Source organism: Xiphophorus couchianus, chromosome 18 (genome assembly GCF_001444195.1).
Source record: "Xiphophorus couchianus chromosome 18, X_couchianus-1.0, whole genome shotgun sequence".
Taxonomy (NCBI): Eukaryota; Metazoa; Chordata; class Actinopteri; order Cyprinodontiformes; family Poeciliidae; genus Xiphophorus; species Xiphophorus couchianus.
The window spans coordinates 18,882,492-18,908,223 of NC_040245.1; the positions used below are offsets into that span (position 1 = coordinate 18,882,492).

General features: G+C 35.7%; 1 protein-coding gene across 2 annotated transcripts in view; it reads right to left on the reverse strand.

Moving 5' to 3' along the window:
• Nucleotides 1-25,732, reverse strand: part of LOC114133426 (leucine-rich repeat and fibronectin type III domain-containing protein 1-like protein) — a 176,573-nt gene that overhangs the window by 80,710 nt on the left and 70,131 nt on the right. The window contains exon 2 of one of the 2 annotated variants that reach the window (XM_027999321.1): nucleotides 10,819-10,931. The exons of the other annotated variant lie outside the window; for it this stretch is intronic. The gene's annotated coding sequence lies outside the window, so the exon portion shown is untranslated. The remainder of the gene's footprint in view (nucleotides 1-10,818; nucleotides 10,932-25,732) is intronic. 2 annotated transcript variants of the gene reach the window in all.

Consider the following 25,732-nt stretch of genomic DNA (forward strand, 5'->3'; position numbering starts at 1 on the left):
ACACTTTACAAGACTGGGGAAGCGGGGAAATCAATCATTGCATAATCCTCTCTATTAGGTGTGTTCTGCTCTAGCCAGATGTTTTCAATAGGACTTAAATTGAGACTTTTTTGCATCCTTATCCTATCACTAAACTCACTGAGTACTAGTTTTCAGATTAATGGCAGAGTCCAAGTGCCATGGGGTAACCCATGGTGTTAGATGAGTAACTTGGACGCTTGTGGACAAACAACCAGTGGTTGCACAGTTTTGTTTGTTTTGTTGCATCAGGTTGGCTTACAGAGCTATGCTGCTTGGTTTGTGTGGTACTCCACGGTGAGTGTGGTGATGATCACCTGTTGGCTGATGGGAAAACTACCAGAGATTGTTGGTTCCATCTAAGCTTCATGTGTTTTCCAAGCTGCTCTGTCCAAACACAGCAGAAAGCATTCAAAGCCTTATGTGGAGAGGTTGTTTGTGGGATGTTAAATTTCTAATGCACCAGGGATGTTTGTGTTTGTCAGACCATTTTTAAGAAGAGAACAAAAACAGGTGTATGCAACCAGACAATTTGATTATGTCAAATAATCAATTATTACCAGTACCCCCCTAATCTTAATAGATTAGGGTACTGGTAAATATGTCCCTTTTTTATTATTTGTATCTTGCTATAATGATTTTATTCTATTAAATGGTGGTTTTTCGTGTAGAAGCAACTTCTAGTATAAATAGTATAAAGTCTGGAGTAAAAGCCTCCTCATGAGGTTTGTGCAGTTTGTGCCTCGGCAAGCACAGAGTGCAAGAGTTTACAGCAAGGTTTGTTTTTGTAAGTTTAGTTTTCTTACTTTGAAAATATTAGATTTTTTTTTTACGTATTTTTTAGTTTTGACATTTTTTTCTGCAATCACTTGCACAACACACTTTTACTTGCTGGGGAATTAAGATTAAAATCATGCCACCAGCTGAAAGGCTGAAGTTCTGAGTCCTCCTTACAATGCTTGGTTAAATCCTACACTAATAATACTTTTTATTTAAAATCTCCAGGTATTTAAGAGACTGAAAGATGTTATGCATTCTAAAAAAGTTGACAGGGCCTTTGAAAAATAAACAGGCACATGGCATCACAGATCCTTCAATAGGCTTTGCAGCGGACAGTGGACAAACTCACCTGAAGGGATCAGTTAGTGAAAACATCACTCCGGACGTACTCTGACCAAAGCAGTCAATGTACAAAATTTGTGCAAGTTTTTCCTGCTTTGACAGCTGCTGGTCTAGTTATAAACTTAAAAAAGAGTTTGTTTTTGTATGAGCTACAAATAAAAAGTGATTTGACTGATTGATACAAAAGATACTTCACAGAACGACATTCTGTGAAGTAAGGGTTAGGAACTGTCAGGGTTTTGAAATGTCAGAGCAGCTGCACCTCATGCCTCTTTGACATGATAAACCAGGATTTGTGTTTTTAAAGGACACATAGCACCATGAGGTTGCAAAATTGACCCATGCTATCTGAATGACAATAGGGAGCTGAAAAGTTATTGGGGATCGTGCTATTATCACAAACCTACAGTCAAACCTTATTTGAACTGATAAGTCAAATAAGGTTTGAAACCCATTTCATTTATGAAATTGGTGTCAGGTTTAGTCTCTGTGCTTTTTCTAAATAATATACGTTTTCTTTTAAGCTGTTTAGAGTAAGGTTGTAAAGTGGCTGAAATGCCTATATTTACAGGTACACATGTGCTAACCCACAGCAGTTACCCTGGCCAACTGGTGTCTCCAATCTGGGAAGTTTACACTGCTGTGATCTGAAACATACTTCTAACAAACAGGCACAGATGTGTTCTTTCATGAATCTGAGTGATGGTACATTTAGAAAAAGGCTCCTTTGATGCATCTTTGATCCTTTTTTTTTTTCTTGCTCTATCACACTGTTTCCGTGTCTTTTTTTATTTTAACTTGTTAATATTGTTCTTCTTTTCTCATCTTACTCTGTGCCATCCCGCCCACCCATCCGTGTCCCTCTGCTGTATGTTATAATGTTCTGTCTTCCTCCTGTCGCTGCATCAGATAATGAGGTGATTGTGGCTGCCAGGACACTGCATCAGTGCTTGTTGTGTTGTGGGATGCTCTGATACACCGAAAATCACAAGTCAACCACAAAGTTCCTTTTATACTTAAAATTTATAGAAGCTTTTGTCCTCCTTCCAGAGAAATAATCACTATTTTATATAGCTCTGCAATATTGGGCATATATGCCATGTTGACAAAATGTCTTCATAGTGACCCTTCAGTGACCTTGAAATGGTGCTGAAAATATCCATGTTACTCCCCTAAGCTTGAGATGCGGGCATAGAAATGTCAATAAACCTGTTTTTATTAATACATATCTTTTTAATATTCTAATTCAACAAAAACATTTCCCCTAAACTTCTTCATTTGATTTGAAAGGTGTTATAACTGTGGCCATTAATAGAACAAAGTACACACTTACTAAATAAAATGTTCCTTACATTAATGAGAATTCATTTGCACATTTGTCTGCTTTATTGTTTGTTTTCACAGTTCTTATGATGAGCCTCGTTATTCCAACTTGGCTTGTTTTCCCTGAACAAGCACATATCCAAGTATATAAAGACTGCTTTTTTATATATCTGTAAAAGAATGGTTTGCTCCCAGGAGATCAGCGAACTCCGGAGTGGCACCGTGTTTTCACAGTTGACTGTTAGTGGCATTATAACAAAGTGAAAGCAATTGAGAACAACAGCAACTCAGCCATGAAATCGTAGATCATGTAAAATCACGTGGCAGAGTCAGCAAATGCTAAGGGAAGAGTGTGCAGAGGTCCCTAGCTTTTTGCCAAATCAATAGCTACATACCTCTAACCCTTATGTGGTCTTCAGATTAATGTAAGGACATTGCATAGAGACTTTCATGGATTGAGTTTCCAAGTCCAAGCAGCCAGATCCAGACTTTAAATCAGGAAGTGCAGTAGGAAGTCTTTAATACAGTGGTGTAAAGCACAGTGACTGGACTCTAGAGCAGCAGAGACATGTTCTCTGGAGTGATGAATCATGCCTTGTCTGACAGTCCAATAGATGAATCTTGGTTTAACAGTTGTCAGGAGAATGACATTTGCCTGATTGCCTTGTGACAAGTGTAAAGTTTGGTGCAGAGGATGTTGTAATGCGGGGGAAGCTTTTTGGGAGATGGACTCATCCCGTAGTTGAAGTGAAAAAAAAAAATAAATAAAACGCTTAATGCTTATGAATATTAAAACATTTTAGAAAAATGTATTATTCTATCTTTGTTGGAATAAAATGATGATTATGATGGATAGATTGGAGATGGTCCCTTCCAGTTCCAACATGACTGCATACCAAAATACAAAGCAAGATCCATAGGGATATGGATGAGTGACTCTGATGTGATAGGAACTTGAATGGTCTACACATTCAACCAGACAGAACAGCTTTGGGTTGAAGTAAAGTGGAGACTGTGAGTCAGACCTCAGTATTTGACCCCACAAATGATCTACTTGAATAAATAACAAATATTCCCTCAAAACTCACTTCTAGACCTGATAGACATGCTTTCCAAAGCAGGTGAATCTGGAAAGGGTATGACTCTGTATGAAAGTATTTGCATTAAAACATGTTTGAATTAAAACATGGAATGTAGTTAAAGTAACTATTTTTTTAAATACAAACAAAAAATGAAGTTGTTCTTGTCTCTCATTTTTCAGCTTTACTGGTCAAATATTAAAGGCCATTACTACCCGTAATACATAAATTAACGTTCTTGGCTTGAATATAAAAGATTACAACAAGGGAATACACAATGTGACGACAGCATTGTAAAAAGTGAAACATAAACAGTGTAAACATAACTTGAATTTCAATCCACCACACTATTTAAAGGGAATGTGAACATATAGAAACTGTTTGATATGCTGGAGCAAACGCAGGAAAAGCTGACCTTGGAAAACTTTAAAGACCCGACAAGATGTTTCCATCAATGTTTTACCAAGCCAGAAAAATTGGTGAATGAAAACAACTGCAATCCCTTAAAGCTTTCACCTCCATATCTGTGACGGTTTTATGTTTGAACCATCCATTACCAGTTTCCCCTCACTGTGATTTACAACTAAAGACAGTTAAATCTATTATTCAGAGTTCATTTTTTTCACTCTGTCTTTTGACTGTCTATCTTTGTCCTGCTTATGTGTATTCGCACACGTTATCTATAGCAAGACCTCTCAAAAACTCATGAGATTAGCTAATAGAGTTCTATATCAAACACAGCTCATCCTGAAATATTAACTAGAATAGACCTTTTCCATGTCTAGGATTTTCCTGTTTCCCACTTGTTGTTTTTCGTTTGTGGTCTCTTTATTCATTACTCTTCTTTTTATTACTCTTGGCTGCTTTGATTCCTTTTATACATTTACCCAATTTCCTATCGACTGAGTTTTTTTTTGTCTTTCCTTTTTTCACAGGTTTTCTTTGACATACGTGTCTTGTTTTCAGAGAGATGTAGCTCACACTTCTCATTATGTGATTAGTTATTTGGCAATAATTTACTGGAAAAGAGGAAAAAAGATCAACAAAGTTGGAGTGAGAGGGTTGGAAATGGGCAGAGGAGCTGAAATGCTAGAAAACACAAGAAAGCGAGAAGAACTGACCTATCAGCACAAATGCAAACAAAAACACAAGATGATAAAATGGAATGTAAAAAGATAATTTTGTGTTGTTCACCAGTCATTTCTGTGCAGCTTTTGCCATGCAGGTGTAACCCCCATAAACTATGCTGATCTGTCTGTATGTTGAATGTGTTTGTTAGTTCTTAGAATGTCCTGTAGAGGGCACTAGACCCACATTTCTCCTGTGTTGGTACGAGAAGAAGAGGGAAGAAGAAAAAAGAAATGGCAGACTAAGCACATTTCAGCAGAAGTAGAGAAGTTACTGCGCATAAGTGCTGCTGTGATATGAAAGAAATCTGTTTATTTTGAACTGGATAATGTTCATTCTGTTCTGAGATTTCTCCGGTGAGTCTGTTGTTTTATTTTCAGCTGCTTACTTACGCAGAATGGCTACCTAGCTGCAGCTAACGTTGCTCAGTGTTTTTCGAACCGGAAAAAAACCCAACCGGAGTATAAAGTGTCTCTCTGTAAGCAGCATAGCTCTGTGAAATGAGACTGTTTATGATAAATGATGTTTATTAAGTCATTTCTTCATTACTGAGCGTTTTTGGTTTATTTTAAACGCTAATTTGATTTTCACTGAGAAGTAATTGAAAGATTTCTATGATTTCCGTAAACCTGCCTGATCGGTTAACGCTCTACATGCAGGTTGGTGTTTTTTTTTTGGACGACCGATACCTGAACGAGCCAGTGGTTCCAGAACCAGGAGGGTTCCGCCGCCATCTTTGTGACTCGGACTGAAGCCTGGAAAGACGGAGGTTCTGGTGCTGCTGGATGTTTTGCGTGGACAACAGATAAGCTTATTGAACAAAAAGGGGGCTCCAAATCTTTTTTTTATTCCACAAACTATTTGTTCATGAACATTTTCATAACGGACAACTTATGTGCACATTGACTGAACTGACTGACCGAACTGTGAAGGACTAACTGGAATATGTAATTTCTTTTGTTGAAATAAGCTTTAAAGCTACTGTTTAAAAAAATCTACCCTCAATTTTCTATATATTAATTTAATATTTTTATATAAAGGTGGACAATTTAAGTTTTATACCTTAATTTTACTAAGGTAATTAGTGTTACCTGGATTATTATTTTTTTTGTGGGGAAAGAAAAATAAACTTGAGTTGTTAAAACTTGTATCCTTATCATCCTCCTGTGTGACCCTAGAACAAAAGTAACTTTCCTACTGAAATTATTGCTGATTAAATTAAGTAGTGGTTACAAAGGTGTTTGTTGTAGAGATATCACCCACCAAAATCACACACATACACCGTTTTTCTTTTTCACGCATTGTCACCAATGTTCAGGGTTCTGCTTTAAATTGATCCCCGTCGATGGAAAAACACAGAGAGGTGCGTAATGTGATTAATATTGTGCAGTATTTATATGGTTAAAAACGGTTTGATTAATGTGGAAAAAAAAATAAAATTTCTGGCTTTTAGTAGCAGAATTATAAAGAATTATATGGCTGCTACAAGTCTCACCTTCAATGACATATTGGGAATCTTTATGTATTGAATGATTTGAGAAAAAATCTAATAACTTATCTATGCCAAAGGCATCTACTTTGACAGTGTGAAATAATAATACCTGTGTGTATTTACAAGGATAAGAAGTCTTGTCATTGAATGCAAGTGTAATGATGCAACAGAACAAATGAAACTCTTTCTTCCATGAAGGAAGAAATAAAGGAATAAATGAAACTCTTTTTTCTCAGTCAGTCATATTTTGGTGGAGTTTTTGCTTCTGCTCTTCACTGTTCAAGTTTCTTTCAAATCTTATTACCAAGATTGGTTAAACCTTTTGTGATGTTCACTTACTAAACTGGGAGCTTATTCCAGGCTTATTTGTTCTCCATCATCTACACTTGTATGGGTGCATTAATTTAACAAGGACATGTTATCTTCTTTTTAAAGTATAAACACAGCAGATGTACTTTTTGCTTTGGAGGTTTTTTTTATGCGAAAAACAGTTCTGTTTAGATAAAGGTTTGTCTGTGTCCACCCTAGATGCCATTTTTTTGGTTCAGTCTCAAAGTATATATATATATCTGCTTTCTAAGAACTAATGAAAGTTTCTTTCATCCCACAATGATTTAACATGACTCCCAGTCCAAAATAGCAGACCCCCCTCTTTTTCCATTCAAGTAAATATACTTAGTCCAAACCATATTTTGATGCAGGCCAGCTTCAAAATATGGTTGTTGGTGAGTTACCACCAGTAGACAGTTGAAATTTTTTGATTTCAAATCAATTTTGCAAGAGCACAAATAGGCCATGAGAGACATAGGAAGCAGTTCGAATCTACCATGGATTGGAATATGTCTAGTATCTCATGCGTACTAAATGATTCCTACATGTGTAAAGCTAAAACTCCAGACTCAAAATCTAAGAGTTATTCATCTTCTTCAGGCAATATATAAATACAAGTACATATTATTGATGTGCTTGTACTGTGATTAATTCAAAAATGATATCACCAAAAACTATAAATAGAAAGGAAAGACTGAACAGGCAAATGGACAAGTGATTGAGTAATTTAGAAATAATCACTGGATCAATTTTAACATTGCGCCTGATGACTGACCACATCATTGTTGTAGAGCATATCGGATCTAATCTACAAGAAACTGTAGGTCGACACTGTTAAAACCCAGGCAGTTACAGTCTGGAGTAACAAGATAATCATGCCTTATGCATTGTGTGCACACAGTGTATATTCAATTAATATCTGTGTTGCTGAGACAGCACCTCATCTGTATAATCATGTTTCACTGCAGCTGTTAGGGTGTGGAATTTCGCCTGAGCATCAAACCACTCCTCAAGCTGTCACCTTTCAGATGAAATACATTTATACATATAGCTTTGGGAAATCATGAAAGTAAGACACATCACTCTTATCTCTGCACATGCCAACTGGTGCTAACTCACCAACATAAGCTGTAATGTAACTAAATTTAGACTTCTCCTATGTCTTTTCTGTTTGATGAACATTATTACTGGCACACTCATATATGTGCAATTAAATAGAAAAGCATATTAAATAATTTTCTGGACCAACTTTGTCAAAGAGGCAAGAGGAAGGTGATGACCTGCACAAATCATCAGAGAAACAAATTCGCTTATTCAAAATCACTCCTGAGATCAGCTTCTAACAGCCAATTACCTTACTTTGTTTCCCTTCAAGATTCTATAAACATGCAGAGTTTCCCATCAAATACATGCATGCACAAGACAAAATGCAAACTTCACACAGACCAAACATAGTTAAAGAAATGATAAATTAATCCATTGGCTGCTCTTCCATGTGGTTGATTTATCAAGATTGATGTTTTTGGTGAATTTCAAATTGGTAACTTCATTTAATAAGCAGCAAGTATCATCTGTAGTTGGGAGCTTCCACATTTGGATAATGAAGTGAAGTGTTTATCCACATAGTGTAAGGAGTTCTAGGGAAACATTTAAGTTATTTTTGGATAACTTGTCAACAAGCTCACCTCACTTACCACAAATAGAACAATCTATTTTTTTACACCTTAGCTGTTACTCAATTTGGTCAAAAGAGTAAGTTATTTAGAATGTGGAGATTCTAAATTCCCCTTCATCACTCCGTGTACAACTGTTCTCAGCTAACATGAGGTTCCATCAGATGTTTGCCATTTGCTGCTGCCACTAGTCTGAAGGAAACACTCATTCAAATACTCATGAATGAGTCAAAGCAACATATCAGGTATGTTGCTTTGACTACAAAATTGTAGCTCAAAAAAGTTGATTTTGCATAATACTCCCTCTTTAACCTTTATTTTTACAGCAGGTCTTCTGTGTCTCTGGGTCAAACAGTAGCAGCATAAATGGTGTGCTGCCACTGGGAAGTGTACCTGCATGCAACATCTTTTATTGTGACACTGCTGTTATTTATTTATTTTACTAAGGTGGTTTGTTTGCATTTCTGTGTTTGAGGGCCTGGGGCTATGGTGGCAGAGGTGACCCCTGGCCATGTTATCTTGTTTTTTGTTTCTTTTTCTTGTTGGAGCACCCCTTTTTGCTTTTGGTTGCTGTGTTTTTGTAATCTCTAGGGTGATTATCCCTTTCTTTCAGTGGATGTTGTCCCCCTGTCCCTCACAACTCCCTTACTGGTAAACATTAGTATTCCCTTATTTTTAAAATATATTTTAACCTCAGCCAAAGTCCTAATTGTTTAAAATTTAATAAAAGTTCAAACAATGTTCTATATTATATTATATTACTTTTTTTCTCATTTTTGAATATTGAAAATTAAATTATAAAATCTTTTTAAGCCTTAATTTGTGTGCTTATTCTGCTTATATACCTTATACCCGGAGATATACCGGAAATATATCTCCGGTATATTTCCAGGTGGCACTGCTGTGTTTTTGTTTTTTTTACTAATTTTAGCAAATTTATCAGATTTAATATCCATTATAACAATTTCTTATCTTTAAAGAAAACCATATTGTCACACAAAATATACGAAGGTATGACATATCATACATGATTTAGGCTTTTTTTTTTCAAAATGCATCTTATAAATTGCTTATGGCAGATAATCCTTCCCCCTTCTGGCAGACACAAAACTAGGTTTGAAGAAGGCAGCGAGGGCTACAAACAAGAAGAAAATAAGCCGGTGGTACAAATTGTTCTGCCACTAAAATGAAATCATTTTTCTACCTACTTCCAAGATGGCGTGAGAGCCAGAGCTAAAAGTCCATAATAGGGTGACTTCAGTAAGTGTCTGGGGCAGAATTACACGAATGTCTTCAGTCTCAACATTAACTCACAGCTCTCTCTCTGTCTCTCTAATAGCTTCAACTAAATATGTAAAACTGGCTTCTTAGGTACACTTTGGTCGGCAACACAATAACTGCATCCTGTTAATATTTCCAACAGACAGGTCAATTACTGCAGCTCAGAGTGCAGAGTGAACATATTTAGGACATTTAAAGTTCTATAATTATCTTAATCACTTTTCTTATGAAACTGGATTAATCTTTCTCATGCTGGTTTCTGCAGCAGCACCAAACAATGTTATAAAGATCTCAATTTTCCCTGACTTAGTGTCACAGCCGCCGGCCAATGCATCTCTGTGTATATTTAACCTGGGCTAATGTGTTTATGCAGTTTGCCATGTTTAATGCCTTGAACGGGACTGTTTCTGGTTTCCAAACCATGCCTTGTTAATCCTGGGTGAGATGCCCAGGGGCAGCTTTTTTTATTTGTACGAGCCGCCGGAATATAGCTTGATTGAGCAGTGCACTGATAATTTTGTTACATGTAAGTTAGTAAGCCAGAACTTGCACCTGTTCAGCCCCAGTTTGTTCTGTGCTGAATCTGTAAAAACCTGCACACAATTGCTACACGTGAAGTAAGTTATTCATCTAGCTGCAGAGAAACTGGGTCAGTTACTTTAGTTGCATAGTCACAGTTGGAACAGGTTGATTTTTATTGTTCAGAGTAGCTATGTATTGTACAGTGACTTTTATAATTGAGGGACACCATTTTAATGATGGCATAGATACTGGAGTAATTATTTGTTTTAATGATCATCAGGTGATCATTAAAACATATGATCATATATTTTATGATCATATAAAACAGATGATCATAAATATACTTTTGTTTGAAGTAACTAATTCTGTACACAGAGGTAAATGTTAAAGCACAGTTTCAAGAACTTCAAGAGATACTAGAATATCCTTACAAAAAATAGTAATTTCTTAGATGAGCAACACATCACCAATGAATAATTTTACAAAGTATTGTAAATGCGTGCATTTTAATGTATATGCAAATAGAGGATAGTGCGTAACTATGAAGTATGTGTAACAAATAACTAAATTCCAAAGGTCAATAGAAGTTTAAATAGAAAAATGTTAAGAATGGTTTAGTAAACATTTAATTTTTAACATTGTGAAAAAGAAAATTATGCATGTGAGCATATACATGCATATATATTTTCAAAGGGGGTTCATTGAACTGTTAATTAGCAATACGAATCTTCAAACCAGAAGATGTAATGCAAATGTAGAATAACAATGCCACAGTTTCCTACAGAGTCCATTTTGCAGTAGCACACTCTTGGATTCATAAAACACAAGAAAAAACATAAACATTGCCTACCTCTATCTGATATGGTGTGTTAGATTAGGACTCAACATGAAGATAAATTGCAGTCACAGTGACAGGTAGATGGACAGAAAAGAGGAGGGACTGAGGGAAATGGATCCAAAGCCCTTTGAGAAAGAACAGAGAAACATGAACATGGTTAGAGCTAATAAAACCCAGACGTCCCAGTGGCTTTGTAAACCTTCCTCAGAGTGGGTCTCTCCCTTTGCCCGCCACCTATTTGTGGTACCTGCAATACATCACTGGTAAACTCTGACATGAAAGTTTGCTGTTTGGGTCGCAATGGGTAAAACATTACTGCACTTGCTCCTTTCATACATTGATGCTGATGTTCAAAACACAAGTATATCAGAAATTTCGACACAAAGTTTTGAAATTACATTATGTGATCTGCATAAAGTCCAGTTGTATTGCAATACTTTAAGAACTACTTCAACCATCATAAATCTCAGTCAGGACAAAGCTAATTTCTCCTTATTGTTTATTTATGTTTATCTGAACAGAACTCTACACATACTAAGAGCTTTCTAAGATAAGACTAAGACTACAATTATGTTCATGGAAGGAAAAACCCAGAAGCCAGAACATAATATGAATATTTTACCATCAACATTAGAAATATTTTTGAGTACCTTAAAAATTGTGGGCAGTGATGCGAAGAAATGTGTCCCTCTTTTAAACCATCCATCCAATATTGATCAAAGCACTATTAAAAAGAAACTGACAGTGTGTACTTTTTGAGTTTTAGTGGAGTGCCCACAATGAATTACACATCAAACAGGATGAAGGCATTATGGCATTCAGTTTCCAAGCTGTCTGAGCTAAAAAGCCAAAGACTATTAGAAAATTATTATTACTCCTATCAGGGATCTAAAGCGGTCTCATTGTAAATTCATGTTGTAAAAAGGTGACACAGCAAAAGGACAGCTGACATCCTCACATTCAATGTGGCAGTCAGCACATAAGTAACAGATGGCCCCTGGGTAATAGAGTTTATTAACTTTACATAAAGAGGAGGTAGATAATTGCACATCATAAAGAAAAGGTTAGGGTGGTAAAATATATCAGCAAGTGTGGAAGAAAGTTGTGTCTGCACACTAATTAAATGCAGCAGAGATAATTTAATAATTCATTGTTTCATCAAATCTAGATCAACAACGGTTTGTTTCGGAAAGAACAAGAGTGTGGGTATAAGTTTTAATTTTGTTTTTTTCTGTAATAATGTTAAACACATTGTTTTTTTCCTGACGTAACCTGAAAATGTGCCTTATTGAGAAGTAGCAACAACATGAACACTTCTGTCAAAGTCTGCTCAAAAAAAGAGGCTGTTTTAAAAGTATAAAGTACTAATTATCTTTCATGAGAGGCATCTTCCCCCCTTAACAGTCTCATCTTCTATTTATGTGTGCTTTTTGCCTCAACTCTTTGTTCTATGAAAAGAATACCCAAGAGGATACTTGGCAGCATGATATCCAGCTGCAGTTAAGTCCCTGGTGGCAGGTGCTTCTGGCTTCAATAAGGTACATAACATTATTGTACTCTATTGCATGATAACTTTCAGAAACCCTAGAGTTTCATTACAAAAAACTACATATCAGTTTTAATAGGGGAAATAATCCCATCGGCAAATTAAAATCTTAAAATCTCCTTTTCGTAAAGAAAGAAGCCTATCCTACTAATTTATAGTAGTAGGAAAACAATCAAAAGCACACCACAGTCAAGAAGATACTTAATGACATTTTATGTCACCATGTGCAATGTTAATAATACTAATGTTATTAATGTGAGTTGGATGGAGTCTTAGTGCAATAGATGGTCACACCTGACACACAACGTAGCAGTCTAATAGCACTGTATCCATTTTACTAACCCATGTTTAGTAAGGTGCTAAAATATGTAACATCAAAAGCAATATAATGGCATATGACAATATGGGGAAAATAGAGATTTGTTGTCGCTGATGTACTGACAAGCTTTAAAAGAGACGCAACAAAAAAGTCTGATTTTCAGCTTGTCCAGCCATGACTGGAGAAAATCCTCTTGGGAACCCTTCTTCCAAGCAATAAACTTGCCATGCATTATTGCTGCATTATTTAGATTAGAAGTGGCTAAAATTAGTTGGTCAAAGCTATGCAAAAATGCTAAAATATTCTGCCCAGTTTGTTGATGCACTTTCCCAGTCATTAAAAGCAGGTAGCTGCAACTACTCTGAACAAAGCAATGAGCTGCTGCGGTTAGAAACAAAAGTAAATATTAATAGACAAACATTAATTTCCCATGTCCGCTTTGTCCTTTTCGTGGTCATGAAGAAACGGGAGCTCGTCCCAGTTCAGAGACTGCCAGTCCATCACAGAGGCTGGCCAAGCCAAACAACCCTATGCTTGTTAAACAAAAGTCAGGGGAAATACTGATGAATGACAGGTAGACAACTCTGATCTGGTGCATTTGTCAAAGTAATCAGTTTATCTGCTCTGAGTACATTTATTTTAACCAACTTTGGGCTTTGAACATGTCTTTGAAAAATGTATTATTGCCTCATTTGAACCATACACTACTGTATGATCTCGAAAAAGGTATTGATATTCCGCATAGACCCCTGCTATTTTTAGTGACTGCCCCTCTGCACAAGATATGTTATGTGGTGCATGCTGACCTGCCGGGGAGCTTAGAAGTATATATACAATGTATTCAGGCACTAGGGAGTGTGTGAAAAAATGAAAATATGGAAAACTGTACATGCTGTATGTATATGTGGAGGAGAGGGGTAGATATACTTGTCTACATGATGGATTATGAGCCTCAGAGATTTATAACTTTAATCACGAAACCTAAAAGAAGCAACAACAAATGGTTTTATATAAACAAACAGCAGTGATACCTGAAGTGAAACCCATATCTCCTATTTTTAAAAATGCATTCAAATATGGTTCAGTGAAATGGCATGAATGCATATTATTTTCTTCAAGTATGTTTGCTCTTCCTTCTTCCTCCCCTCCTTTTGAAGTTACTTTTTTTATGTTGCTGCTTCAACATAATGCAATACGCTAATTTGTTATCTTTGTCACTGTCAAGCAGTTTTGTAGTTCCTGGTTTGATCTCTACTAACCTTCTGGGTGTATGTTTGTTAGCACCTCGGTGAAACTCTTGTGGTAATTCCGAATTACCACAAGATAGATTATATACAATATGACGTGCAATTTTTTGGTGATATTTATGACTGTTTCTTTACTAGAATAATAAAGCAATAGCAAGGTATTTTTTGAAATACTTAAATTATAAGTATTAAAAAAATTCTCTCCAATTTAGGTGCAAATTCAGATGTAAAATGCTTGAACGTGTGAGAAGTATAATTAAATCAGTGGGAGTCTGGAATTGTTTATTCATATTAGAGTGTGATAGTCATGCTGTGAATATTGGTTAGTGAATTTATTGAATTACTAAATGGATAATATATGATAGGCATTTAAACATTTAAAAAATCAATCAGAAACAGGGATAAAGCGCTTAAATTGGGAAGGTGAGTGATGTGACTTGCTGGTCACATCACCTTCAGTCTCCAAAAGCAGTCTTTGGTGGACAAGAGCTGTACAGAGCACTCCCTGAAAAGTGAACATCTAAAGAAAAGCTACATGTGGAAGAACAGTGCCTTGAATACGTTTTCTTTAGACATCGATTGCAACCTCATGGATTTGAATTAATGTTATTCAATTAAAATTCAAAACACTTGATGTCAAAGTGAAATTAATGTTGTAACACCTATTATAAAATTATCTTCAATGAAGTGATTTTTTAAACAATTTTTTCACATACGTACAATACTAGCTGCTGTATTTCTTGTGTATTACATATGAACTCAAAACTTACAGTGATCTACGTTGAGGATTATAGACAACAACGAACTTAAAATTAAAGCAAAATCCACACAGAGAGTGTCTGACAAGGTTGTAAATACTGTACAAAGAAAGTTAGTGCATCAGGAACGAGTGGCACCTGTTTATGAATGAGGAGCAGCTGTGGCAGCGCATTAGTGAGTGTAGGAAGGACAAAGCAACTAAACAAAAAGAGAACACCAGTTAGACAATAGCTTTAACCAAATAAAAATCAAAGTATCGAGAAATAGTGTAACCTCTAAAAATGAAAGCATCTGATTTTTTTCTCCTCAAAATATCCCAAGTACACATTTTATGATTACATTACATTTATTTGCCGCGCAAGATAGATCTTATCTTACCTTGGCTTTGTTTTAGCAGAGTATGCTTCCTGTTGTTAAAGATAAAAGATAGATTACATTGTTGGGATGCTTTCACTGCTTCTTTTGAGGTGCTCACTTTCAAAGCCATCAAAGTGGATTGTGCAATGTAGGAAAAAGAGCAAAGCTTCTGTTTCCAGCATCATTCACAGTTCTTGATCCATGCTGCATGCTTGTCTACAATTACAATGGTATGGCACTTTTTCTAATATTTTGAAGTGCAGACAGAAGTCACTATCTACGAGCCAATTCATTTTTAATTGCAAGTCTGGAGACAGTGACACAGGTGCAGCCAGAGCTTGTAGGGAGTTATGTATGGGATCCCAGTGCTGAAATCTGTGCCCAAAGTGTTGGATTATGAGCCAAGTGAAAAATGTCCTTGGCACAGAGAGGATCCAGTGATGTCTTACCTAAAGTTAAATTATAAGTGGCTTCCTCATCTCATAGATCTCTACCTTGTCAAATAGTCCTAAATGCCATTGTTTCATTTTCATGTCTCTGGACAGTATTTCCAGTAATGGCATTAAATTGAATTAATGATAATTACCAACAAATGTGATATTGCATGCTTTACAGAGGGAGTGCAGATTGAATATGGAAATAAATGATCATTTTCATTTTTTCAATGGGGACACTTGTTTCCACAGACACATTTTCAGTGTACAAATTCACTGTTCGAAATAAAATATATGATTTACTTAATGTGCATAATCAAAAGTGACAAACTCGGGAAAAGTTTTTGGACTGAAAACACGAAGTGTATATATTGCAGTGCTGAAGAGAAAACAGATGACCAAAATAGCTACCGTCTATAAAAAGAAACTATTAGAGACTAAAACTGTGCTTCCCAAGCACATTTGTCTTTCACTTGAACTCACGTAATTTATTGTCTGTTAAATCAAACATACAACATCACCACTATAACCTTTCTTCTTCAGATATAGTTTAATGACCAGGTCACCATAATCAGATTAATTTTGGTTCCTTATTACAAGGGCAGTTGTTATGCATCCAACCAATGCAGCACCAGCATATCGAGTTAGAGATACTGCAGCAAAGAAAATCTCTTGTTTCAGCCTCACCCCATTTACTTATTAGAGTCACATCACTTGACCTGTTTTAGTGACTGAGAAAATTGGAGTGACTGGTCCAAGGTAATTATACAGAGAGTCGGGTAAAGATGCCAGTCTAATTTACTGAGCCCCACAGTGGAATGGAAAAGGTGGTCAGCAATCTTTTCCATCTTTCCATGTTATCGTCAATACACTCAGATAAATTGCTTTGTCTATTAAACCTCCGCTATAAAAAATCATCAATTTGTATCTCATTAAAACCTTCAAGCAACAGGAAGCAATGGTGATACATTTAAGGAAGACAAATCTGATTCACTTGAAGTCAGCAAACCAGACTACTGCCTTAAACCACCCTTTCTGAGTGCCAATGAAAACCTCAATACAAGGACAGTCCAGATTAGTGGAACATAAAGACTGAATGCTGATCCTACATGTTTAGTTTTGGTTGCAGGATAGACGTGAAGATTGATAAAATAACATCAGATTTATTAAAGATTTATGTCCCAGCGAGATCTAAAGAAACTCATCCATGTATGTTTCTCTAGTCACATTGATTACTGCAAAAGTGTCTTCACAGGTCTGCATAAAAAGTTAATCAAATAGCTGTAACTGATCCAGAACAGTGCTGCTCGCATTTTCACTAAAACTAGGAACATAGAGCAAATCATCCCAGTTTTAAAGCACTTGCAATGTGTCCCTGTAACTCAGAGAATAGATCGAATGGCTTAGGACCAAGATACATTACTCCTGGAAATGTTCTCTAGGTGGTAGAAGACCGATTTTGTCTTTATGTGTCTGATGAGTCATGTCTGAGTCCATCGCTACACCCAGATTCGGGCCTGATCACTAGTTTCTGGCTATAATATCTGTCATAGCTGCAGCTGCATGCTGACTAGAGCATTCCTGTTTTGGTCCAAACATGATAACTTCGGTTTTTGTTTCTGTTCAGATGGGGAAAGTTATGACACATCAATGCATTGATTTGTTCTAAGCTTTTGTTCAGTGCCTGGATGGGTTTGGTGTCACATGGTGACATTTTATGTAGAGCTGTGTCTCCATAGTCATGTTAACGTTTTTTTATTCTTATTACTGGTTATAACCTAAGCTAGCAATAGCATGTAGGTATTAAATAGCAGTGGGCCCAGGATTGAACCTAGAGATACCCCACATGTGATGTCTGTCCACTCCAATAAGAATTTACCTATTGATACAAAGAAGCCCCTGTTTTTAGGTAAGATTCAAATGTGTCAAGTAGAGTATCAGAGTCCAACCCAGCCTGCGGTTGTTTCAATAGCATGGGATCATCAACAGAGTCAAGTGCTGTATTTCTGTGGATGTCATTGAACACTTTGACAAGGGCAGTCTCTGTATCTTGATGAGCAGGGAAACCAGACTGAATCTGAATGTAAGAAATCTGTTCTTTACTTGTTTTCTTGTTGTTATGGCATGTTTGCATTGCTTATAACCTTGACTGACAAAGATTAATGTTCATATTTACTGTGGTTCCCTTGGTGCAGAAAATAAGACCTATGAGAACTGTGAACAAATGTTATACTTTAGAAAATATGAAGAAAAAGGTTACCATGGTGACTGCCACTTAACAACCCTACACATTGTAAATATTGAAACAGTTAAAGTAGAGGTAGATTTTCACAGCAGAAAAAAGACTTAAAAATCCTGATTATAATTACTTTGATGTTACACAACAAAACATGAATGCATTTTATTGGAATTTTGTGAACCAACATAAAGTTGTGCATAGGTGTCAAGTAAAAGAAAGGACACATGCTTTTGGACATTTTATGAACAATTTCTGAAAAGTATAGTGTCCCATTTAATCTCGTCCCTCAAAATAAATAAAATCCAGTGGAACCAATTGCCTTCACAAGTCAGCAGGTGGCAATAGTAAAGCCACTGTCGAAAGAAAGCAGTAAGACATATTTTTTAAAAGCTTCCATAGGAAGAAAAGTAAACATGTGGAAGACGTTGCTGTGATTAGATGAGACATCAATTGTAGATAACTAAGAACGCACCATAAAAATGATTGTGGTCATACTGTGAGAATGTTTTATTCATTCTTTTAGCAGGGCCATGAAAATTTGTTTGTGATGACGATAACATGGAGAAAGCTGAGTATGCTAGAAGACTGAGGTTCACCCTCTGGTGACCTGAAGAGCAGGAAAAACAACAAATTGGTTTAAATTAAAGCATATTTATGAGTTACAACAGCCTGGTCAAAGTTAATGCCTAATTATAATTTAAGATATGTTACTAAAGTTAAAAAAACGACACAGAAAATCTTCATTCAGTTTAATTAAATTAAACTCGCTTGCATTAAGAGTACACAAATATTTTGGTATCTAAACATCCAAAGCTGCTGAAGACATACTCCAGATGTCTTCAGCATCTGGAGGGTCTTTACACCAACACACCCTATTCTTTTCAGATAAATATTATGTGTTTTCCTTTCACTTCACCAATGAGACAAATTATTGCATTGATCTGTGGCCATTACCTCTTGTCCTGTTAGAATAATGGCCATGTAAAATATACACATTCAGATGATAAAATATATTTTAGGGAAAAGAAAACAGCTGATGCCTCAAAGTCGAGAGAACAAAAAAAAGTGTGATTATTTGAATTAACAAAAACTAGTCCAAAAGTACTGAATGTATGCTCGCTGGTGAAAAGTCACACATGCAACTTAAGTCTCTGCTTTCATGTTAGATAAAGTGTTGTGAACAAAGTGTGGAGTGGGTATGTGTAGGTATATGTGTAAATGTGTGAATGCAGGCTGTGTTGGGGATGTTAGGCATGTTCACTGGAACTCACAAAGATCAGAAAAGAGTGCAGCATTTGATCACTTTGTGGTTTTTGGTTTGCCATTATTTTTTATACATATGGCCCCAGTGTGCTTCAGAACAGTAGATTTAATGCATGTGCAGAGTGGTATATATGCATGCATATATATATATATATATATATATATATATATATATATATATATATATATATATATATGCATTTGTGGCACTCACTGCAGAAGAGATGCACTCAAGAGATGTCATATTAATTTGCCTGTTATGCTTATTATTGTTGCTGAAAAATGAAGCACAGTAAAGCAAACAGGCTTAAATGAAAAGCATGTGAACCAAGAAGAGGCATTAAAAACACCTACGTTAACACAGGTAAATGGAATTTAAATAGCTTTAATGCTGAGAAATAGTCATGCAGATACAGGAATGTCCATCTGTTTCAATGATACATTGACACCACAGAAGGCATTCCCATACTTACCTCAACCTTGATGATTTATCTACTTTTACAAAACTCCTTATGACACACAATGTATTAAATAAATTAGTTTAAACTTGTACTTTGGAAACTTTTTTTGTATTGTTTTTATTACGTATATCTATTCGCATATTTTGTAATATCAAAAAGGAGAATTAACGTTTTAAAGACAATGCCAATATACTGAAAGGAAAAAAAACTCTTCATTGTTGAAGTAATTTCATTTCTGTCGTGAAAAGTACACTTGGTAAGCAACGCTTTCATATACATACATGTTTTAGTCTTCTGCACCAACCTATAGGTTCTCTCAGTAGCTATGTTTGGATATGCAAAATTCTTTGGTCAGATTCAAATGTATCTGGATTGAAAAAGAAAAAAAAAAGTCCAAATGCATAATTTATATGGGCACAAAGTTAATTAATCTTACCATGATGCACATCTACATGCACCAGGCTGTATTCAGTATAAAAGCAATGATGTAAAATTTTCCAGAAAATAACCCCAAAAGTTGTTTTTCTGTCTGTGTTGAACATAAAAACAAACAAAATTGTTCATTCTGTGTCTTCTGGGCCCGCTCCAGGTTCTAATGGGTTCCAGGTTACAATTTTGTTCCGAATGAGCATAGCATGATCATAATATTCTGACTGGGGTTTCCACATTATACATTCTGATCTGCCATTGATTCCGATTACTTTGGTCACATTTGCATGTGTCCATGTAAATGTGCTTGTGGTTGGTTTTATTTATAAATATATGGGCTTTTTATATATATATATATATATATATATATATATATATTGTAATTGCCACATGTGCACGCACACATACAGCTGTCCTTAAAAAGACAACAATTTGACCTCCATTAATTCTGTAGAGCCAAAAGCAACCTATTAACATTTTAATTATTACCATTGTGGGTACAATTCAAATTGGATCTCACAACTTCATCCTTACCCTTAACCCCAGAAAAATATTTTAGTCTCATTAAGACTGGGTTTTTGTGACAGTGAGGACTACTTTGACTCAACTTCATTAATTATACTGGAAAAATCCCTAAAGAGGTCAAACAAAGTGCACACAAACATGCAAGAGGTTTAAAAAAGCCACACAAAAGCAAACACGCACCCAGTGCCCCAGCTGTGCAATGGATTAGAGATTAGAAAAGAGGAAAGGATGAATCTGTCTAAACACACCACTTGATGAGAAATAACCACATATCACCGACATTTATATCTCATGTTAGTTGAGATAAGACAACATTGTACATTAGGTGAGCTTAGTTGACACACAAATCCACCCTCGCATATCACAGATGCATCATTTCAAAGCTGTTATGACCCTGTTGATAATGTCGCCCTTGTTTCACCGATATGTATTGTTTAATAGAATCCTATTTTTTTATTCCATGTCAGAATTCATTTTTGCTTGCTGTGAAATATATATATTTTTGTTTAAAGCCAAGGCATAAGGTGGTCTGTTATGTTTTACATAGCTCTTACTGAAGACACCAGCATAAACGGAGTAACTTTCTGTTGACTGAAAATAATTTTGTGATGAAATAAAATCATACATTTTATTTTTACCTGCATATACTGGGTTATATGCTGGTTCAAACATAGACACTGGTAAAACAAAACAAAAAAAAGCAACTTGAAAAGAGCTCAACAGCTGGAATAATTCACATTATCATGCAAAAGGTGTTTTAAAATTACAATTCATTTTATTTTCATAACTAACATGAAATATGTTATTCAATGAATTAAACCTAGCCATCAGCAATTGTGTTGCAAATGCAGGAAGAGTTGGGAAAAACATAAAAACTGAATTTTAATTTGCTTCTACGAATGGACCAGAGATAAAAGGGGAAAAAAAACAGGGCAAATGGAAACTGAGAAATCTGAAGTAGACGTAGTGGAGAGGGGAGTTGGTAAACAGAGTTGGCTTATAAATTCTCACCACATCTGTCTGTCTGTGGGGAGTTCTGTGTCAATCAAGACGAATGCCTGTATGTCAGACAGAATGAGAGAAGCAAAACGTACTAATATTCCAAATATTGTTCCCAAAAGTACATTTGAACTTGTAATGACAATTAAATACAAGACATAAATTAAGATTTGTAAGTCTCAATCACAAGTAACTATTATGTAAGCCAAATATAGTTTTAATTTGCTGGTAATTATCGAACGAAGCCTAGAGTAAAATTCCCAACAGAGTTATGCCTGCAAACACATTTACACAGGAGTGTCTAATGTGTTTGTCTGGGTGTGCAGCTGGTTGATGATTTAGAATATAATCACTGTCCAGTCTGCACATCAGCTTCCACATGACAGATGGTGACTGACAGCTGATTCTTTACTCACTTTCCTTCTCATTCCCTCCTCATTTTACACTCAAAATCAAGTCCACTTACCTTTAAAAATGCAGATGCAGCACCTTAAAGTGTTGCTTTTTTAGATGCTAGATGGCTGGCAATTGGTATTTTCTATCAATTGTTTATTATGATAAAGAAACAGGCTGTTCCGAGCCAAACAAGCAAAAAAAATATTAAATAACATTTTTATGCACCAGAAAATGCCAAAGGGATACAAGATTCTGGAGAATTCAAACATTTCAGTGATTAGTTATTTGGTGTAAGCAACTCCATTGAAGATTTTATTACAAAGCTGACCATTTTTACCTACTTAAAAATAAAATGACATATCTTAATTACAAAAACTCTGAACTGCTGTAATGTGTATGCCAGAAAAAAACTATAAGACTACATACATTTGTTTTTCTCTTGAGCACAGGGCAGTATTGATAAACCATTATATCTGTCAATTATTTAGCCACCTACATTTAGAATTAATTTACTTAAAATTGTCAAGCTGCCACCTTTTATTAAACCTTTTTTTAACCAGGATGCCACCATTGGGATTGTGAATCTTTTTTTCCAAGAGACACCAAACATCTCTTTTTCCAAGAGATGTTTAGTCAAACTAAACATATGTCTAATCTGTGTAAGATGAGAATAATTTGCAAGATGCAAGATGATCTTTTAGCTATTAAGTTTTTCTTTTGTCAAACAATACTAACAATGTAATTTCTAAATACCTTTTTGTGTGGAAGTCTTCTGCGAATGAAAAGACTCGCTGCTTTCAGTATCATTATTATTTGAAATAAAGTCAAAGAAAGTATAAATATGTGAGAAGTTATCTACAAGGAAACTTTGACATGGTGAGACATGCCTGGAGTCCGCTCAGGCTGTAAGGCACAGAGGGAGATTAGGACTGTCTATCATGGAAAATGCTGGATTTGGAAATGCTGGCAGCTTTTCGAAAATCTTAAAGTTAAGGTAATGATCTTCTTCCTCCGAGGCACCCATGTCAACCTCTGGTTCTGTAAGGCTAGTGTCCTGCAACATTCAGATGTTTCTGTGTCTGCACACCTGAATAAAATAATTAGGTAATTGGCAGGATTTTATAAAATGTGGATAGCATTGGGTCGTGGTGATACTGGTTAGACAAGGGACACATCTAAAAAAGTGCAGCACACCGCCCACTGAGGTTTGGAGTTTGACATTAAATAGAAGTTTAAAATGCCAGCTCCACAGAAATTGTGTCTTTTTCTCAAAAAAAAAATAATGAAACCATGTTTCATAGAGTCGGTTTTCCACACAGAAGCAAAAGCATAGCGTTCCTCTACTTCTAATATAAATAATTAATGCCTGTTCATGGCAGGGATGCAGAAAAAAATATTTCTAGCCCTCCATTTCTTTCTTTTACTTAATAAGGACAAATCTGAATCTACTAAAATCAAATTAACAGAAGCTATTTGGGTAATTTCTAGCCAAAAGGTGGGCTGTGAGCAAACTTTTAATTTGCACAGACATCTATTAATTTGATCTTATTTGGGGATTAAGCAAAAGCCTGTCCCACCATCCTTTTTACACAGAATGCAAAACAAGGAAGCAGACCCAAACTCCCAATATCAATTCAGAATCACCAGTTAACCAATAAAAAGTCAGAAATTTCAAAGCCTCAGTTTTCAGCTAATCTGTGTTTGACTTGTTATTGTCCCAGTTAGCCTTGATTACTTTGCTATTTTTTGGCTAGAAAATGAAATAAAGAGGAACTCCATCACTTAAGAATTATTCTGTAGACACAAATTGTGACAACTTCTTTTAATTTGTGCTTTCTCAGTAAACTTTGACAAGAAATAATTCCTGAAGATGTCATTCTAGGTTAACATAAGTCATTTTGATTGTGCTTCTCCATCCTTGCTGTGTGTATTTTCCCTTTCCCCTGTTTTCTGTTTATTTTTTCTACAGTCTGTCTCTGCCTCTCCCTAGGCGTGGCTGTCTGACCATGAAGTGATTGCTGAATTCACTCACCTGTGGCACATCGCCCTTCCAACAGCTTATCTATCTCAGTCTGTTCTCTTCTCTTTCCCAGTGTATTAGCTTACCTACACCATTCACAGCAGGCCACCAAGCTCTTTTGTGCTCTGGATAATTTTAGGACGTATCTTTGTGGTAACAAAGATTAGCACATTTGCTCTGTGTTTCTGACTTTGGAAAATGCTTGCTCTCCATTGAATCCATTCTAAATATTAAAAGCATATGCTGTCAAAAATAACATTTACCTCTTGCAATTCATTATGTGGCAGCATCTACTTGAAACAAGCTTTGATTATCAAACTTAATAGAAATACCACTCAGTATCAAACTTTTTGCTTTAGTAACCGGTTTCTGACTTTACATGGAAGAGTTGACAATGGTGGCCATATCTGTGATAATCCTGATCTTGCTCCAGTTCTACTCATTTTAAACAATTTCTTCATCCCCTTTATCTCCAAACCACTTATAACCCCACTATTTTTCTCTGTCTACGCTGCCCACCCCACCAGGGAGGCACTGTGTGAGTGTGTGTGCCGTCAGAGTGAGTTATTTGTTGTGATAGGTCTCAGAAAGAAAGCCAGACCGTAGCAGTTAACACTGACCTCTCTATGCTTTCTCTTCACCTCCCACACAATAACACAGCCTGTCTTTCCTCTTCTCACTAGATCAATCACTCTTTTACTGTCTCCTGCATTTTCAAATATATCGTTTCTTATTCCAGCCTTGCTTACAAAAACTTACAAAAAGTTGAGCATATGTTATTGTTCTCTTATCTCTTCTGTGTTTCATCAAGTTACCTTTTAAAAACGTAGCTTTTATTTTAATTCTATTGTACACAGCAATATTACTGGGTAAATTTCATTTGTGTACAATAACCTTCTGTCTTGAATTCCTCAGGGGTTATACAGGGTTTGAATCCTTTAAATCCTGAAACAAAAATACTGTATATTTTTTAATAAGTCTTGTTAAATAGTTCATATCATAATTGACATATTAAGCCTTTGTGATAAGTAAATCGTGGCCAATTTCTGTTTTACATACATTGCAAAAGCACATGGTAGCCTTAATCAGCATGATTCAATATTCTGGAAAGTATGAACATTTTTAACAACATATTTACTAGATACACAGAGTTTTGAGGAAATTACTAATTATTCACTAGAGTAGGGTGACATTAAATGCTACATTCAAACAGAAGGGAAGGAGAAAGCTCTGTGTGTTGACTCACATAATAACCTGAAACAGGTGATGAAGTTAATCACATTTTAGGTGAAACATTTTCAGAACATGAGTGCACCTTAGTAGCTTTTACTAAGTAATACTACTACTAGAGACTACTACAGCTTTGCTAAGGCTACTAAGGTGGTTTCACATCTGATAGTTCAGTAGACTCAGTGTGGACCAAATGGCAATATTTGTTTTCCACTGGTGTGGTTTGCTTTCACACTGCACTGTATCAAACAAACTAAATTCTTTGAAAAACTTGTTCAACCCCTCACCTGTGGTGGAAGAAATGAGTGCAACTTTCTTCTTTATAAAATCTAAACAAAAATGTAATGGCATCAGATTGGAGCAGTTGTAGGATTTCTCTGGTCTCACATATGCATTCAAACCACGTCAGAGTTTGTCAACTGAACCGAGACCTACTTTTTCAGGTGGACCAGAGTTCAGATCAGAATGTGATTATGCGTTCACATCTCCTCAAATGAACTGGACTTTTTAGGTAAATGAACAAGAGTTTGATCAAAGTGGACTAAACTATGCTGGTGTGAATATATTCTAAGAAAACATTAAAACATTAGATGATCTAATATGTCATTCCAGATAATGTAATCCATCCTATCCCCCTAGAATTAATTACAAAGTAAATGTTCTACATCAACAAAATGATTATAGATACCTAACATTAAATAA